Source organism: Calidris pugnax, unplaced genomic scaffold (assembly GCF_001431845.1).
Source record: "Calidris pugnax isolate Ruff unplaced genomic scaffold, ASM143184v1 scaffold28, whole genome shotgun sequence".
NCBI classification, from domain to species: Eukaryota; Metazoa; Chordata; class Aves; order Charadriiformes; family Scolopacidae; genus Calidris; species Calidris pugnax.
This window is the reverse complement of record NW_015090842.1, coordinates 5,599,008-5,619,402: the sequence shown is the minus strand read 5'-3', so window position 1 is coordinate 5,619,402 and position 20,395 is coordinate 5,599,008.

Here is a 20,395-nt window from a genome sequence, read left to right as displayed (position 1 = left end):
AATCAAGTATTGCTCCATTATTCATTCCTATTTTTCTCTGCTAAAATATAACTTCCTTTGTAAAAGAAATTATCTTGTTTTTTGAAAATGTCTTGTATTATCCTGCTGAAATTCACTTGATGGAGAATTTTCTTGTTTTGTGACCTTTCTGCAGTTTCTTTAAAGTTTCATGAAAGAAATCCAATAGAATCCAGTAAAAAACCCCCAACCTTTCTTTATGGAAAACAATGTGCCTAATTCAGTTACATTATTTTATGGCATCTTGTACAGAGAGGTTTCATGTCAATTCAGTAAATAGATGTTGATTAATTGCACATTGTGAAACCATCCTTCTTCCCACAAAGTTTAAATTAAGAATGGCTGCTTGGATCAGCAAGTTTAATCGCCTGCATAGCACAGGTCATACAACTCCCTTCAGTTTTGCTTCATATCCACTAACTTTGCTTATTGTTGGAACAAGATCATATGCTTTAGAAAAACAGTGCATGTTCTTTTTTTAACTTTTCCAATGTTGGGAAACCCACCACAACATGAGTAGGTTTCTCCCATGATTAATTAACCTCACTCTTAATAGCATGTGCCTTATTTCTAATCTGAATTTGTATAGCTTCAGCTTTAACAATTAGTTCTTTCTTTTCCTCCTCTTTTTAACATAAAGCCCTTGACAAAAGTCTTCCTTGGGCAGCTGGAAATCGCTTTGTGACTGTCTGGTCTTTTGCGAGTCACCCCAAGGAGCCACCCCCCAGAACATTTTAGCATTTTCCATTCTGTTACAACGGCTGGATCTTCCGAGCTGTTACCTCTCATTGTGCTGAGAGCTGATGGTTCTGGTGGGATGAAATTGTAGCTCCTCCTCTCTGAGCCCTCAAACCTATGCTCTCTTGGTACCTTGAGCCATCTGGGTGCCAGCAGGTCCCTTGGCTTGGGTGCCTCACCTCAGAAAGGTGGAGAACTGTAGCAGAACGATCCATGTCTCCTTGTTTGGTCTGAGACCACCATCACCCCCAAAGTAGCATCATGGAGAGCGAACAATGAGTGGTACAGGCACGAGCTGACCTGTAGCTCTGCCTCTGAGCCTCCTTGTAGCTGCTGTAGTATGTACAAATATGTGTGCAGGTGGGATGTATGACTCATATATATGTGTTTTTTATATATGTGTATGCATTATATACACATACAAGTATATATGTATGTTAGATACGCACATATTTGCATGCATATATATGGTAAAATAGCCATTTATGGTAAAACCGGATTGAAAACCAGTTAGATTTCTTGGAGCAGATCATACTTACAATCATTATTCAGGGAAAGCAGGTGTGTTGTGCACTGTAGGATCGTGACGGGGAAAGCTATAAAGGCCTCACTCGTGTAAACTCTGAGGAGTGGAGAGGTGGCTGGATAGGAAAGCCATGGATGCTCCTTTGACTTGCCTTTGATATAATGAACATACAGTAATCACACTTAAAAAAATGGAGAAGCAAACCTACAACAAACCGTGTCCAAAGGAAACGTACACAGATACACATTCCTATTACTGAATGTAATTTTTTACATTTATGTTTATACTTAACTACCTGACATGATTGGGAGGGCTGGTGTAAAACAGTAGTTTTAGTGGTAGTAATATGTAAACATGCTACAACAAATAGAATCTTTGTAAATACAGGTCAATAAACTCCTGAAAAACACTTTTCCATTAAAAAATACCTCTAGGAATAGAGCTCTGAATTAAGAAAAACTCTTATGAAAAGTCTCTTAGGCAAAAAAGGATAAAATAGTTTAAAGGCAAGCACAGTGAAAATGGCAGTTTTAAAATGAATACCTGTGTAGAACTGCTGGAGAATTTTAAGCAATGTTTCCTATTGGAAACGTCCCTGAACTCTCAACTTCATCCCTAAGATAACTGAAGGAAAATTAAATTTACCCTTAGGACTGTCTGTAGGAAGCTCTTTTAATAAGGTTTATATTTAGCAGATAACAGTGCATTTCTGGTGGTCACAGCCTGCCTAATAGAGCTCTAATAGATACATTTTGCATTTAATCAATACCAATGAATAATAACTTCTCTTTATTAACTCTAATGCCACTATGGTTAATTTTAGCTTGTACTGTAAGGCTATCTCTGTGTTGTTTGAGAAAGACTATGGTATTTTTTTGAAATAACCCAATTTAGCTGTTTTCCTCAAGGCTCTTTAAAGGTTTGGTGATGGTCTGTTATCTATCAAGTGTTTACTCTGATTTTGCTTTCAGTGTAAATCATATTTTTGCATGGCGATAGGTATTAAAAGACGTTCAACTAAGTAAAAGTCCATGGGCAGATAAAATTTGGCAAAAACCTCTGGTTTATGGACATTATAAATTATAGCTCTTCTTAAACATTTGCAGTATTTTCTCAGATAGTGATACTGAGTTTGTTTTCTACTGAAAATTACGAGAAGGCACTTTATTACTGATTTAAATAAATAACTGCATTCCCTCCTTGGTTCTTTTTGCTGACTTTGGCTGCTTCCACTACTGTGAAAACAAGTTTAAATCATCACCAGATCTCATTACTTTTTGTACGTCGGATTCCATCTTTCTGGTCCTGGCTTTTTGGCTGCTGCTGTCACCAAGAGGTGTCCACTTGCTTTGGGGATGCTGGAGCGGCTCAGGAGGAGGGAGCATCCTGGGAAGCTCCAAGATCTGCTCTCCTGGCACCTGAGCACGGAGATGGGCAGGGGCTGGGCAGGCTTCTGACAGGATTCAAAGCCTCCTTGGCTGTCATTAAAGCTGGGTTGGATTTATGGCTGCGAAACGTTTCAAGGTGGATGCCTCAGCACAGTCTCTGAGCAAACTTTTTGAAAACCGCAGGAAAACTTGATAAAATTTTAAATAAGGAGGACCTTACTCTAAAAAATCAGACCAAGACTTCGCACACATGCACTTTCTAAAATACTGGCATGTTTTTAGTACTTTTAAAGATAATAATTTATTTTAGCCAGCTAGTGAGATTTTTATCCAGAGGAGATTTTTTTTTTTTTTTTCAAAGAGTCTTTATTTACACTGACAGTTCTCTCCAAGAAAAAATACTTCCTTGCATGAGCACTTGTCTGCAGGTACGAGGCATTCATGGGCTGGCCAGGAGCAGCTGTCGTAGCCTATTGCTGTTGGGTTTTATTGCCACGATTCAATGGGAGGCAAACGTTTGTCTCTGTTGATTTACCAGTCCCTCTTTCTGGAGTAGTGAGGTGTCCCCATCCCATCCCTGTCGTGCTAACGCTCGTGCTGGAGATGCTTTCAGTTGGCAGATCCAGAGTTATTCCAGAATATGAGGCTGCTGGAAATGTGCCAGTGTAAGTGTCAGACCCAGCCCTCTGAGGCTCAGCTGATCCTTCTCTGATGGTATGAGAATCAGGACAGCCACATTTATATTCACAGTTGTAAAATTACTGCAATTCCTATGATCTATCCCTTTGTCTCTGACTTAGCTATAATAATTCATACTCATCCTTCTGACAAAAAATTACATTTAATTTAGGGGAGGATAAAAGAGGCCTTTAAAACAAACTGAGAAAATCTTTGAGATTTTAGTTGCGCGGTCGATTTGAGTGATGCTGCTGCTGCCCTTCCAGCCTGGCCTCACCCAGCTTATGGACGTGGAGCCTGTGATGTGCTGCTTTTGTGCTTCTTACCTTCATGTTGGAGGCAGCCCTTTGTAGGACTGAAACAGCACTTATCTGACTCACCTCTGGAGCTGATATTATGTACCTTTCCTTGCCAGCACTGTTAGAAGCTGCCACATCAATGGAAGGAGCAGTATTATCTGGATGAAATGTGAATGTCACAAGAATGGGCTGTATCAGACCATCTTCTAGTTCTGCATTTTTAGTATTCAGGCAACATCGTTGGCGACAGAAGGCAGCATCTTCCCTAACAGAGCTGTTGCAGTGGAAGCAGGAAGGCTGACATGTGTTAGTAACGTTCCAAGGATGTTTAAACTCGCATCTCTGTTACATTTGAACTTGGTTCTGCTCTTTGGTTCAAAGGCAAACCAAAGTTGAAGTTTTTGATTAGGATGCTGCTGAAACTCCACATCATTTTCAGTGCTCAGTTTACTTTGTAAATGACATAAAACTAAGCATCAGCAGCTAATAAGGTTCCTCTTATTAGATTATTAGAGAAATAGATAAGTCTGGTGTCATTTTATTCAGAACCCGTAGGAAATAACTTTACTGAAACACTTTTCATTGAAGATGTGGGACAGGGTAAGTCAATGTGCTATTAACTGCTATTTGTGCTTAGCTCTGTATTGTGCAAGAACGGCAGCTGAGATGAAGTAAGATTGAAGAGCTTTGGGTTTAATTCTTTATTTCTCACAGATTTCCCATGTGACTTTGAGCAAATCACTTACTCTTTCGATTATGCCTGGAAAGTGGGAGCACAGGATGTTCCTGCCTCACAGCCCTACTGGACGTGTGTCACGTACCCAGGTGCTGCGGTGTGGAGGGGCTACAGGAGTGTGTAAAGCAGCCAGGTTTACACACCAGTGTTACTGCTGCTCACCAGCAGCTTCAACGTGTTCAGGCTTTCCACAGGATGCTCTGAAGTGAATGTATTTTCTGCCTCCCCCTTACTTTCGTTAATTTTTTTGGTTTGTTTTTAATCAACAATAACTGTACTGAACCTGCGTCTTTATTGGTCTGCATTTGGGAAGTGGTCGCAGCTTGGAGGATAGAACTACGTGAGGATATGAGAGAGCAGGATTTTCTTTAATTTGAATTCTGACAAAAGTGGTTACACCTCACGTCCTCCCTCACCTCACACCCATTTGTCTCCTCTGGAAGCCTCCTAGCATCGAGATCTATTGATGAGAAACACTGATCTAGAGACATTATGTAGAGATAAATCAGCAGTCACAGGGCATCCAAACTGAGCACAGCAGGGAACGTAATTACCAAAAATTAAGCCTATTGCTAAGGAGAATAATGCAATGATAGCTAAGTCTTACCAGTCAATGTTAACAATCAAGAAAGGGGATCATTTTACACCAAAAATGGGTGGCTTCCCCTTTGTGTAGGATAGACAACTACTTGTTTTACCCAAGCAACTCGCACGACGATTCTGCCTCCCAATCAGGAGACTTCTCACACCATTGCACTCTTAATTTTCCAGGGCAATGGATCACTGCCTCTGTCTCCTTGGGCTCTCTAGCACCGCTGCTTTTCCCTGGGATGTAAACGTCACAGTAGAAGTGTTACTTTTATAGCATGAGCCACTCAACATTAAGACCATTCTTGATGAGAGTCAAGTCATAATAAAGAAGTGGAAACGTGCATTTATTTGGGATTTGCATGGAAATCGTCACAGCAAGAAATACATGAGGAAGAAAAAAACAGGGAAGCCTTCTAAATCTTGCAAATAGCAGCTTAAACTGTTGTTAATACAAATGATGTAAAAAATGTGTGTAGTTTTCCATTTTTTTTATTCAGTGGCTTGTGAAAAGCATGGCCTTATATTGAGCCAGGGTTGTCCTCGGTGGTGTCCTTATATAGGTCTGATTCCTACAAGGTCTTAACATGTATGGTGGGAATCTCCTGTGTATGCAGTTCATGGAGGGTGAATTGAAGCTTGGAGAGATTTAGTGACTGGTCCAAATGTATTTGAAGTCTATGGACGAATGGCTTTCCATGTGGATTGTGTCCCTCGTGACTTGTCTGCTGCTGTACACAGAGTTTAAACACAGAATTGACCTTATCTCACCCAGCAGCCTGCTCTTTGAACGAGAACATCCATCCCCTCTCTTTGAAGCCACTCTTTGAACACAAATTTGGCTATCACATTAATTAGGTGGAGTATTTCAGGTTCTTGGAAAGAATTTTTTTTAGCATTTGAAAAAGCTAGTATAGTTTAAATGAAATTTGGGCAGATAGTGCTTGATGTGACTTTGGATAGCCTGCCTGCTTGTATGTGTTGTGTCCATAGATACAGCTGACCTTAGTTTTGCTATCTATGGTATTAGTAGAAAATAATAATAGCTGTTTTCCATGGTTTAGATCATATTTATATAGAAGGTGGTCTTATCGGGAGAGTTATGATTATATCTTAAACCAACTGATACAGCTGTGAAAGTGGGCAAGCTCTCAAAAGTCCTAGCAATTAGAAAATAAAAAGTCCCAGGAAAATCTTAGTGACTTTCCTTGTGAAAATTCTTGAGGCCAAGAAAATGTCTTTTATGTCATATAAATCATACTTTTCTCACGTAGCCATAGATCATAGATCATCTACTCTGTTGACATGTTCATACTTGTTCCATCTCAAGGCTCTTTTTACTCATCACTATCCACGTGTGGGATTGCATGGGCTGAGATATCATCAAAATGATACGTTAAACTGTGGGCATCAAAACAAACATGAGTCATGGAAACAAACCTATACAGCAGGTAACAAATGTATAGAACAGCAATTTTACTTAAAGAAAAATAAATATTTTAACTATTGAATTAATTTTTAATTTTTGTTCCTTGCTTGAACAGAAATGAACATATTATCCTTGTATGGTCTGGTAATTATTACAGATAGTAATCTGTAGAGAGCTGAGAAAGTCTTTTTGAGAATGTAATCACTTCTTGGTTTGCAGTCCGTGTGTGCAATGTGGGTATTTCCAGTGAGGTTGCTGGTGCTCTAGTCCTGTGTAGGGCTCCCATGATGCAGAAAAAGCCAAGTGGGAAAAGCTTATTCTTTCCTTTGAATATGTTGAGGGACCTTAATATATTTATTTCTTTATTGAGGAAATTGGATCCTGTTTCATCCAACCCATGGCTTTTCAGGTATTTTTTCCATTGTGAGCCAACTCCCTTTTGTTCTTGCTGTTGTGACCCCCACCTCTGATATTCCCAGGTGCAGAGATACCCCACTTGCTCTCTGACTTGCAGGGGAAAATTCTGATGCCTTCATCCACCAAACATCTTTCCTTGGCCTTGCTGATGTGGAGAAGATACAGCTGTATGCACCAGTAAGCTCTTGGTTTGAGTTGGATGGTGGTTAAGGGTACCAACAGAATATGGAGACAATCACTCAGAAGAACAAACTGAGCATCTGCTGGAAAGCTTGCTGCCATCTCTTTAAACTTGATCTTATTGCAGCTAAAACCCAACGCTCACCTTCCATACTCCCTGGGATGCTCCCGTGCGTGTTGCACTGTGTATCTAAAAGAAAGATAAATATCTCTCACTTTCTCTGAGCTACTAGAGCTTTCTTGCAGAGCTTTTCATACCTACTATTGGTGTTAAGTTTATAACCTAATGACTAAGCGTTCTCTCTCTGGTGTTCTTTTTTTCCTCTGGTGTTATTAGTAAATATTTGTAATCATATAAATATTTGTTCCTATATAAATCCTAGTTTTGCAAGCCAGTGGCATGCTGGTGAGTCCTGGACCTCGCAGACCCAAAGTACTGCATGCGGTGACTGCAGCGTCAAGAGTCACAGATTTCATTTGGCTGAAGTAATGATAACTGACATTATTTTGTGTGAGATTACAAAGAAAGATTGGGATATTTTATTACACTGTCAATCAGGCGGTAGCTGAGTGCTGAGGCCTCTTCCCCCTTCCTCCTCAAACAAAGCAAACAGAAAGGCACACAGTTTTTGAAGGTGTTTATCATGAAACGCGTGGAGCACGGCGACACCTTCAAATAGAAGAGGAAACACAGGGCAAATCAGTTCTATTGTGAAGGAAAGAGAGCAGGTGGATTTCATGAATATATATGTGTATTTACTGGGCATGGCAGATTTTTCTAAAAATGAAGATGAGAGTAAATCAGTACAAAATAGGTGGCAATTGAATGCATTTCTTCAGAACAGAAGTTTTTATTGGAGAAACGTAATAATTAGTTTCCACAACCCGTAGCTGCAGACACTGACTGTTCTGCTAATGAATGATACTGCAGATACTGGCTGCGAAAGAATAGAGAAAAATTACAGACACTGACAAAAGGGTGTATTTTTCATTTACTAACTTTTCTTCCCTGAATATTCCCTTGAGTTACCTTGTTTTGTTTACAAGAGATTCTGGGGGCGGGGGAGGGTGGCGCATGGCATGCATGGGCAATTACTTTACATACTCATTTCAATCATAATCCATTCAGAATGATAAAAATGAAATCAAATGTAATTTATAATCTAGAACATTGCAGCTAGAGCTTTTTAAACATTACAGCTGCAAAGTGATTTGACATAATCCCTTACAATCATTCAGGCTCTTTTAAAACCAAAACACATTTATCCATAAGTGACAATTACATCTCCTTTTTTTTTTTCTTCTGAAAATTTGGTGTGTTATTATGGTCTGGGGGGTGATTTTATGGAAGCAGGGACTGCTGGTTGCACATGGAGCTGTTTGTTTTCAGACCTGCACCTATCCTCAACCTGTTCCGTGTGTTGTCATTTGCTTAATGCTGCTAATCAATATGAAATAATGCGCTGCTGTTAGTTAAAAAGAAAAAGTTCAGATAGAGCTTAGCTGGGTGTAATGACTGTCTTGTTACTGCTATCGTCACGCGCTCTGCAATGGCACTGAACAGTAATTCCAGTGTGTGAGTATTATGATCTGAGTGGCATTTCATTCGCTGTTTAGAAATCCCAAAGCAGCATGAGATGATTGCATATCCTTCCTCCACACAGGGAGAGGAATTCCCCTAAACCCGATGTGGAGTGTGATTTCTTAGTTATTGATTTCTTTTATTTCCAAAAAAAAAGCCGATTGTGACAGAATCCCAGTAGCCCGATGCTGAAGTACATCTGTAGCACATTTCTGAGCAAGCTGCTGCCAATACAGTTTCTGTTTTGTCCACAGAAGCTGATCTCTTCTGTGTGGTTAATTGCCATTATCTTTTCTTTATCTCTTACAATCAGCAATGTCTAGCAGGTTTTTTCATGATTTTGTAAAGCGTGGCAGCATTATTCACTTTGGCAAAGAACGCCTGGGTGTGCTGAGTCCAAAGTTGGCAGTTGTCAGGAAGACTGGGATTTCAGCAGGCTCTGGATCATGATTGAGTGTTCATCTCCTCGTGCTTTACATCCATGTGGTTCTGGTTGCACCTTCCTATCCCTCCTTCTTACGGCATTTCAGGTCTGGTGTGATCTTAGGCTTGTGTGATAATGGGAAATTCCAGCTTTGAGGTTTTAAATTTGACTTAGTTGCACTTTGAGTAAATTTTCTCTCCCTCCTCCCCCTTGGACTGTGACTTCTTCAGGAAGAAAAATGTTTTGTATTTTCTTTGGGGGGAAAAAAGAGAAGCTTGACCTTCTTCATGGAGTGAGTGATCGTAGCAGAGGATCAGAGCTCCCCAGCTGGGCTTAAAAATGCCAATATTGATGCAATGAGGAAAGTCCAGTAGAGAAGTAGTAAAGCAGAAACTAAAAAGCTGGGAAAACACCAAGCAGTAGGTACTTGATACGAGGTAAAAAAGGGCATATTCTTGGTATTACCAGCCTCAAGAGGTTAAACATCTTGAGTCAAATGTTCCAAAACAATCATCTGCTTTTCTGAAAAGACACCGAGTTCTTATTCTTTAAAGCTTCAGATTTCTGCTGCTCCTTTTAGTGTATCAGAGACATACAGTTAATATTTTCAGGTACTTTGAGGGGTGGTCCTGGGGTGCTGCAGCTGGTCTCATCTCTTACATCTGCTGATCTGAATGGTGATGCCTTCCAGAGTCCGAATCAGACCCCTTCCCCTTATATTCCATGTATGTTATATTCCATGGGCACAGCTACAAGACTTTGGGACAGTTTTTCCCTATTAAGTCTGATCCATCCCCTTCCTTAGCTCTGCCCTTCAGCCTGTTTAGGGTCACTTTTCTAACCCCTACCTCCTGAAACCCCACTCCACTTTCTCTCTGGAGGTCAAGAAGGCTTTTACCCTGAAGACTTCCTCCCCAGAGCCTCCAATCATCCACCAGTTCTGTCCTTCATACTCTCACTCTCTTTGGGTTTTGTCTCCAGGCTTAGCAAGGTCAGCTACAGAAGAAGTCCTTTTCCCCCTGCCTTTTTTTGGCCTGTACTTAAAAGAGAATTTAGGAATAAAGAGCTTTACCTACTGCTTTTGGTTGTTGGCAAAGCACGGGGTAAAGCTGATGCACTGCTTGTCCCAGGAGGTACGGAGAAGTGTGACAGGCAGACAAAAGGAAGGTTTAAGAAAACACGAGTAAAGCTGCAGAGTAGCCAACCATACAAAGGAGGAGTGGGGAAAATGTGATATTTCTTTTGGATTCAAGTTCACACCAGCCAGCAGGACTCTGTTTACAGGGGTGAAAAGTAAGAGAACCCTGGCTGAAGACAAGAGCCAGGATTTCTGCACTTACAAGCCTAAGATGAGCCCTGAGTTAGTATTGCTCGAGGAAGAAGTCAAAAGGGGAAAAGATCCTGAAAAGTGTACAGAATTGTGCTGCTGCATTCTGTAACACATCCTATACCAACCAACATGGAGGTGTTTCAAAAAGAAAAGTGCAGGTAAAATCACGATAAACTCAGTCTCACTTTGCAAACTGCTTCAACTTGATGGAACTATATGTTCTGATTAAATCCCTCTGTCCAACTCTATACTTAATTAATTTGACAGTAATTTTGTTTCAAAAAGAAAAGTGCAGGTAAAATCATGATAAACTCGGTCTCACTTTGCAAACTTCTTCAGTTTGATGGAACTAGATGTTCTGATTAAATCCCTCTGTCCAACTCTATACTTAATTAATTTGACAGTAATTTTCTTTCTTTCTTTTATTCAGTTGGCCTTATTGCTGTTTCTTTCTTTCTTTTATTCAGTTGGCCTTACTGCTGCTTCTTCCTGCTTGTTGGTTGGTAAGTGGCTCTTTTGCAGAATGGAGCACAGCAGAAGGCAGTAAAATGGCTGAGTAGGAAAAGAGACAGCAATCAACTTCACCTGGTAGTGTAACCCAAGGTGTCTGCCCTCCCATGGGGTGTGCTTAACTTCCTAATTTGATCATATTTTTATGTTTTGAATATTGTATGAAGTGGTTTACCTAAAAATAGAATGAGAGCTAAATTAAGTGGAGGTACCGTATCATTTGAACTAGTTCAGTCTGAAGACTGTTTTAGTTGGTGGCATAGCTGAGTTTTGTTATATTTAATTTCTTCCTATATGAGAGAAATCTTCCTGCTTGTTGGTTGGTAAGTGGCTCTTTTGCAGAATGGAGCACAGCAGAAGGCAGTAAAATGGCTGAGTAGGAAAAGAGACAGCAATCAACTTCACCTGGTAGTGTAACCCAAGGTGTCTGCCCTCCCATGGGGTGTGCTTAACTTCCTAATTTGATCATATTTTTATGTTTTGAATATTGTATGAAGTGGTTTACCTAAAAATAGAATGAGAGCTAAATTAAGTGGAGGTACCGTATCATTTGAACTAGTTCAGTCTGAAGACTGTTTTAGTTGGTGGCATAGCTGAGTTTTATAATATTTAATTTCTTCCTATATGAGAGAAAGGCAAGAGAGTTGGGTTAAAACAATTTGATAAAAATCCTAAGTTAAAAGTAGCAGATCTCTGTGACTGGATGTAGCTGGTAGAATCATGTCCCTGTAAGTTGTCGCTATAAATTGAAGATGCTCAAGTGACTTCGCTATTTTGTGTAAAAGTGTGTAATTTGACTGTTTGTGTCCAGAGAACATTGAAAAGGGGACTATTTTAAGTATAACTATAATAATTTAATACATTTCTTTATGTGTATATAAATGGATGTCACCATGAGGATCACAAGGGGTTGGGTGCTGAAACACATAGGCATTGGGAAACACTTCGGAACGGGACATTGGGAAGACTAAATGAATCTATACAACCAAAGTTTTGCTCTCTTCTGTTGGAAGGTATAGAGATACCTGTGTCTTTGCTTTCTTGCTAGGGTAGCATATCACATTTTCTCTTGTTTCTTCCTATGTTTCAAAATCAATATTCTTTCCACAGTGTCAGTTTTCTTATCTGCTGTATCTTATCTACTGTCTTTGTGGAGCTGGACAACCAATTCAGTCCTCACCACTATTTACAACGCAGAATTTTTTTAACAATATAGTTTTGGATGTGTGTTCAAAAATAACTGCATGTCATTTTAATGAGTGAGTTCCAGGGTGGTCAATTTAGTTTAAGAAAACCTAAAGCATTGACTCACTTTATTTTTTTCATAATATCATAGTGAAAAATACCTACAAAAAGCCATTTGGAAGGATTTTATTTGTGTGTTTTGCTGCTGTTCTCCACTAACTACTGCACCTGAGACCTCTTAAAGAAGTGCTGTATAATCGCTCAAAAAAAGGCAACACAGAGAAGACAAAGGAGTGTTTTTTTCATTATTTTATGGACGGGAACACAGGCACAAAGAGATTGTGGGTTCTTCTGGGTCATGCAAGAAATACGTTGTGGAGTTTGGAAGCAGTGTGAGATGTCCTGCATTATAGCACAGAGCAGACACAGATATGGGTTATGACTCCTCCTTAGCCTAGGCTTTGGGTGGTGACAGAGAGACCAGTATCTTCTTAGTGGCTTGGTCTAGTTTGGTCCTAAGCTTCTCATCTCCAATTATTGTGTGTCTCCTAATTTCCAAGAGGTGCTGAGTACTTTTGTCTCCAACTGAAGACAATAACGATGCAGGTGCTCAGTGCACCTCAAAACAGTTTATTCATTTAATCAGTTCTTGCCAATTTTTAGCGCTCGGCTTCCAAGGCCTGCCCTCCCAGCATGTCGAGACTCATGCACCATCCACGCCTTTGAAGATCATTAATGCTCCTGACTAGACGTGTGGGATTAGAGGTGGGTATTTAATGAGCGCGCTGTTGTTTCTCCGTGCCTTTTTGGGGCTGGGATGAAACATGACTTAGAAAGTTGTATTTTGGAAGGTGATAGATGTAAAACCGGTCTCTCTGCATACATCGGGGGGTTGTTTGAAGAACAAATGACTTCCATCTCTATGCCCAAGGATATGACAAACTAAACAGAAAGTGCCACTGTGCTTTAATGTGTTTTGGCTGACTAACAGCTGACTAAATGCGTGTGAGCAAGTACCTTGGGACCTCACTATTTATGTTTTTTTAGAACCAGTTTAAGTAAATATGCATTTAAAGTGTTTCTATCTAACAGTTTTCTGTCTGGTTTTGGGATTAAGCCAGCTAAATCTGCCTTGAGTTTTATTAAAATTGAGTGGACTAACTCAAGAATGCTAATTTTGAAATGATCTGGAGTTGATACTTCAGGTGTGGCTGAATCACAATTAGGGTAATTTCTTGAAGGACAATGGGATCTCATGTACCTTATGCTGATGGAGAAGCACAAAGACGACGAACCAAGCAGTAGGGAGCAGAGATGCTGAAAGATGGCTCTGTCAGAAAACCACTTAACCTGTGCCATTCGGGAGAGAAGGCTGAAAACTTTCAGTCCTTCCAGACTGAGTCTGTGGGATGTTGCTTTTCAAAAATAGAGATATTTTTTTGAAAAGAGAGTTGTTAGTGAAAAATTCTCACGAACATTTTCTAGATCGATTTCTTTGAAACTTATTTTCAGGATGTATCTCCTGTCTTACTTGTCATTGGGAGAGCCCATACGGGTGAAATACAACCTATGCTGCTTCAGTACAGGAAGATGTAGCTGGCGGCAGCCAGATAAATTTAAAGACTTTATTCTTTTTTCATGACTGGGACAAATGTTATGGGCTATCCCTCCGCTGTTTTCAAACACCTATTCTGCAGGTTCCAGGCTGACAGTGTTTGGGTCTCATTTGAGCTTCTGCACAGTGAATAAGATATGGAGCAACCTATGATAAAATTTTAATGAGCAGTAGTCATGCTATCCACAGGCATAGATCACACGGCCCACGTTAGTGGTTAGAACTACACACATCTGAAACAGATGCCTTTTTCATCATTGTCTCTGCGTTACTCTTCTCAGGGGATATAAAATAGCATTTAAGAATCCTCCCAAGGGTGCATTCATGGAGCAGATAAGACAATTTCTTCAGCTAGATTGCAGCTGTAATTCTTTTCAATTGTAATTGCCGGCTGGAGAGGTGCCTGCAGGCCAGAGGGATGCTGTTCTTCACATTAGTTTCTTTGAAAAGAAAAGGAAATATAAACCTGGTGATTGTTTTTAAGATGATTTTTTTTTCCCCAAGTGTTGCCATGTGAACTCACAAAAACCAAAGCATCTTAGTAAAATAGAAAATAAATAATAATGAAATCACCATGGCTTACTCCTGTGACAGTCTCTTTTAGGGTTACACATTTGTGTTGGGAAAGCTGTGCCACATTCGGAAGCCATTGCTGCAGTCAACTGCTACTCATCACAGTGTGCTCTAGGTGAGAAGATGGCAGTCATCCTCCCCTAACTGCTCCTTTATTTCTGTGTTGCTTTGTTTTTATGGCGAAGAATGAAATGTTCTCTCTCCAAACGTTCTGACATTTGGCAGGGACCGGGGAAGGAAGCGCTCTGCCAAAGCAAATCCCTCTGCAAAAGCTGCAGAGGACGTAGTATTTTTTATTGGTTTTGTCTTGAGAAAATCTATGAGATGATGGAGTCGTGCTGCAAGTGCTGTTCCAAAAGGTGGCCATTTGCGTAATGACAAACGGAATCAAATAAATTAATGTTGTGTAATTTAACAATACTTGACTTAGCAAAACTGTGTTGTGCCAGATCTGCGCTGCCCTAAGTTGACTTGATGCAGGTGCAAATATCCGTGCCAGTCCTAAGGCAGCACTGAGACCAGCGAGAGTTTAATAAAAATCTTGCCAAGTATAATATTTATTAATTTTGCACTTGCTAAGGGATAGCTCTGTAGCTTATTGCTGCGTTGCACTGTTTTCAGGCAATCTAGACTGGAAGATAACCAGTTATGAGCCGTGGGACTTGGACTGAAGAGCACTGTGTAATGTTGAATATTGAAAGGGGAAGGGCAGGACTGAAGCCACACCAACAGCTCGTGAGGGCTGTGTCCTGAGGTGAGGGATTGAAAATCCCCACAGCTTTTCGTGTGGTAAATCAGTGTCTGGTTTCCACAGTTCCCCAGATCACCAACGTGTTTTTAGGTTACGTGTAGGACTTACTGGGTGAATTTACGTTGACTGTGTTAGGAGCTGATCAAAACTTTCCCTTCTGGTCTTGGAGTGTGAAAGGACGCAAGGCACTTTCAGAAGTCTGAAGAGAAGCCCAGAATTAGGCTACTTAATAAATAGCACTTTCTCAAGAAAACCAGGCGTTGTCTTTCCCATCGCAGTCAGTGAGTACTTTTGGCAATCTGCCCAATTTAAGTTTGGGTTTTGAAATATTTACACAGGTTTCTATTTTTAATAATCTTCATCTTTGTTCTTGTAACGACTTTTATATTAACTGCCAAAACCCCAAAGCTTTTGAGGTCAGTTAAAAAAACTGCTGATTTGACAAAAACTGGTTTCCCCATAAGGCTGCATGATGGGAGTGTGGTTAAATCCAGTGGCCTCCTCCTGGAATGAGAAACAGTTGATTGCACACGGCATATCCATTTCACTCAAAGCCTGATGAAGCCAGCCTTGGGCTCATTAATCCACAAATACATTTTCCCTGAAAAATGAGTCTATGTAAATTTTAGAACTCAAAAGTACAGTTCGACTCTGAAAACAGTTTGAGAAATTCACAGGAGTAGTTTGAGGAATGAGGTGAGATGTCATTCCTCAGAGAAGAGGGGTTTTCTATACTAATAAATTGCAGTTGTGGTTTGATTTTTCATGAAAATTAGCAATCGCATTGTTCCATATACAAGAAACTTCATCAGCAAAGTTGGGGCTGTGAAATGAGTGTGAATTTAGCTTGCATAATGGTTCTTGGTATTCCAGAATGAGGATTTTTTTTTTTTTTACACCTGACAATATGGAATCGGTTCGGTTGCCTGTTGACTGTAAGAGATGTTTATTTGCAAGACCCAAAAGCAGTGGGCTGGTTTGCTGAGTTTAGTCTGGATTCTGAAAGACTTGTGGGTTAAAAAGACTGATTAGAGGGAGGCCTAGAGAATTAAGAAATGCACAATGACCATGAAACACACTGCTTTTCTGTTGACTTCTCTTTTTTCTAAATTTACATAATTCAGAGTTGGATTGTCTTTAGCCAAGCCCCCCTGAGAAATGATGCTGTTACACCCACCGTTAACTAGTGTTCAGTTGGCTCAACAGTTGTATGGGTGAGAGTTTAAAAGGTGCAGAAAATGTTGGTGATAACACTGAGAGGAGCAGATCAAACTTTATAATGTGATGGGTGGGACATGGGCTCCTAGAACCATCTTTAAATGTGACATGACATTGAGATCCTGGTCTCAATTATATCAATCTGCTATTGTAAGAAAAGTCAAAGTTCGGGATGAGGTAGTTGCTTTCTTCGGTTTTCTCTCCATGTGTATTGCAAAGCTGATGAGGAGAGAAGGAAATAAAAAAGGAGAAAGAATAAAAATATGAAACCACATAAAAACAACTTAACGTGAAATTTGTACACTCTAAATTTCCAAGGAAAAGCGTAGTTATAGTCACCAGTCCCTATTGCTTTCATTGTGGGCTGAAGCAAATGGAACGGATAAATTCCATACTGCTCTTTGGAGAATGTTAAGATTTTTATGTCAGCTGGATGTGAGGGGAAAGCAAAAAAGTCTCTACCCGTTTATACCAGCAGACAATGAAAAATGATTCTCCTTCAAATAGATAACAACCTTACCTCATCCCAGCCATACCTAAAATGGTCTGGAATGGCTTTTCATTATCTAGCTTACACATCTGAAAAATGAAAGGCAGGAAGAATAGAAACAGGAAACCAGTTTCTTTTGATGGATGCAGTTTCACTTCTAACGGCACTCTTGAAATTCACATTCTCAGACACGTTTGCCCAATAATTTTCAGAGCAAAGTCCTTGGGGGGATTTCCCAAATGACTACTACATGCATTAAGAGGAACTAGTGCTTTTTCTCCCTCTCCTTTTTTCCTGAGGTATATATTTGTGTGCAGAATGCTTTGCCCAGATCTTTAGATGCTAGATAGGCAAATACATACCATAGCTGAAATTTGCCCTGCAGTGATGCTCATCCTTGTGCAAACTGCCAGCACAGCACCTTATGTTGTGTAAGGCCAATTTTAGGTCCTTAATGTGGTTCTTCTGTTGTACAGAAGAATTTATGTAGATCGTTCCACCGGGGTAATTTTTCTTTATTTGCAAACAGAAAAGATTCTGATGCCATTCCCAACGCAATTGCAAGCCATGCTTGGGAAATGCTACATCACATACTCCTTTTATAGTTCATAAAATACTTCTGTCATCTTATCTTCACTTTCATTATATCTACCCTGAATTGAACGTATGGCTGTGGCTTGGCACTGCCAGTCTCCCTGGTTTTGATGACAGGCAGTCTGATGGGTTGGAGATAAGAGATTCTTGGGAGAGGCTTCTTTCTACGATACGGGCTCCAAACTAATGGATTATTACTCATAAAATGTCTAAATAGCTCACTGGCTTCTCTGCTACTGGTCAAAGTCCAGTGAGAAAAGAGGCAGTCGGGGTTATTCTTCAGCTCTGGGTGCCTCCCAGCCAATGCTCTTTCTATTGGAATGAAGAGGAGGATGGGAAAGTAATGAAGGATAAACTTACTAATAAATGATGTAAATCTTTTGGTCTACAAGAATAGGAAATGTATAAGATTTTAGTTTGTTTTCCCACAACTTCTCTTCTGCCCGTTGCAAAACTGGAGGGTGTAAAGGGCAGAGACCTTGTTGGCTTGTGCCTGCAGATCATTTAGCATCAGTGGACCTTGATCTTGTTTAGGAGCTGGGAGGTCCTTTGAGCACTAAAGCTTAGAATTATTGTTAGTTTTCCTGACTTAAGACACAAGCCTTTAACATATTCTCTGTTCCTCCATTCAAACTTTTAATTATTTAAATGCCTAACTTGTTTATAGCTTACAAACCCATTGTTTTGGGAACGTTTTATTGAATAATAGGGCAAAACAGAGAAGAAGTTTATTTAAAACTGGAAAGATTTGGACTGCATCCAACTTCTGAGCTTAGCTTGCTTGCTTAGAGAGAGGATCAGCAATAATATGCTTCAGGGTAAAATACTGTGACTTAACTGCATCTGTTGTGTGACTGATGATGCTATAAGGTTTGACAAACATTGGCTCATTGTCCTTTATTTCTTTTAATGCCTCATGTATTTTTAAAATAAGATTAACAAATGATAATAACTGGGAGTTCATGGACCGCTTTTGTGAAGGCTGTAAGATACCAGTGACATAAGTGCATATGTTGAAGGAATGGTGTGGAAATCTTGAAATTATCTGAAATGGTGAGGGAAATGCTCTTATCAGGGGTATGGATTTGATCTGTGAAATATATAAATGCTGACTCTGTGTCCCCTGGTCATTGCAATAACAGAGTTTATTAGATGTTGTTAAATACTTAAAGTGATGCATACATAAAACCAAGCCCCAAAGCACAATCTATTTGCACTAACCATTCACGCCCAAATTATTGTTCAAACACATAGAACTGTTGCAATTAATATCACCTTGAGTAGGTTTATTTAATGTTAATGTTGCATATGTGGATCTGAGGCAACTTGTAGCTTTTGAATCAGCAGTGTAGAGGCTTCTAAGGTCTTCTGCATTCCTTTACCAGGCTGTTTTTTGTGCCTGTGCCTCCTGCTTTGCTGCCTGTGTCTGATGTGAGCGATACTGTGAGAGAAAAGCATGAACCGCACACGCTGAATACTGGGCTTAATGGTATAATGGGTGTTTGTATAACAGAGAGCAGGCTGTTAAGAGAGCCTGGACCAGGTATGCTGAAAAAGCAGAACAATGAGAAAATGTGCAAGACAAAAATGGTGATGTTTCCATGGAATCATCTAGACTGAAAATTACAGATTTGGATTCAAATACTTACAAATGTCAAATGTCTCCAATCCTGCAGATACATGTGCTTCCCAAGCCTCCCAGATCGTGAGAAACTCCTTGGACTTTCAATGGCAGCTGGAACCCTTGAACACCCAGAGCAGTTCTGCTGTATTCTGAGGATGGCAAGAAAATTTCTTTACTTCTACCGGTATGTTGCAAAGTGGTTTGTTTTTTTTTGCTGTCTTTCATTGCTGGCAGAGAGAAATCATTAGGGACAAATGGCATTTTTCGTTTATCTCAGACAAGCTATTTACAAGCTTGTCCAGAGTTTCCTATGAATCTTCTTCCCCACAAAGAAATAATGCTAGAGTTCTGCCACCGTTTTCAATTTGAGGAGAATTGGGATCCAACAGAGGGTGCAATCCATGGGGCAGTAGTTAATATAGCAATTTCTGTAACAACGTTCAGCTTCTATTAGTCTCTGTGGGTGCACAAAGTCTCTAATGGTAGAAGCCTAGGGAGACCTGGCTTTGAAGTGTATCTGGAAAGTGACTGTAAAAAAGATCTATTCCTCAATTTCACCACTTGCAAAACTTCCATTCTTAGGCTCCAATAGCATAGTTATTGCCAACATGACAGACATCAGGAGGCAATACCACAGGCATACTGATCTATAGGAGAGTAATGTAAAAGGGCCACAAAGAATGCTGACCTTGTTTGCAAGTAATGGAAAAGGTCAGTGCCAAAAGCAGCTCGAGTCAGAGTTCCAGCTGGAAAAAACTGGCAGAGAATATGCTGAATGTTGTTTTATGCTGCTTAGCTAAGAAGCTGGGAATGATTGAGGATCACTTCCCAACACAATTGGAAGAGTAAATGCCGTGGCCACAGGTGATAATATAAAATCCACATCAGTGACAGTAAATTAAGTCGTCTGCCCTGACTGTATACCTGAAAGTCATGAGGATCGAGCAGTCAAGGCTCTACAATTCCAAAATAAATAAGAATTACCATGTTTTCACCTAATGCATGTTGAAAACCCATCCATTACTGAAAGTCACTGTTAGAAGATTGTTCTGGGTTTGCTGCAACAGCAGACCTTTCTTTCAGATGGTTGTCCAGCGGTCAACAGAATTAAATCTGGTCTCAGTGGTTTTACATCGTCTCGTTAGATACAGGTGTGATGTGAATGTTCAGTGTTTGTTAAATCTGTAAAAAGCTAAGGACCATCACTCCACTACAGAAGTATCTTCTAATAGCAGCGACAGAGTGTCACATCTCCCATACCATGTCATCTTCATTGCCAGCATATAGCGAGTAGGAAAGTGTCACAACTGAGTTTCCTCTTGGCAGGATTTATGTCGCCTAATTTTAAATATCTACAGCATAGATGTCAATGTAAGAGCTCATTATCCAAACTCGCCCTGCAATCAGTGGAGAGAAATGGGCACTTTTAAGGCTGAGCTAATCAATAATTCACCAAAGAAGGTGAGGGTAGGTACCTTTTTCATTTGCAGAGTCTCAGGGAA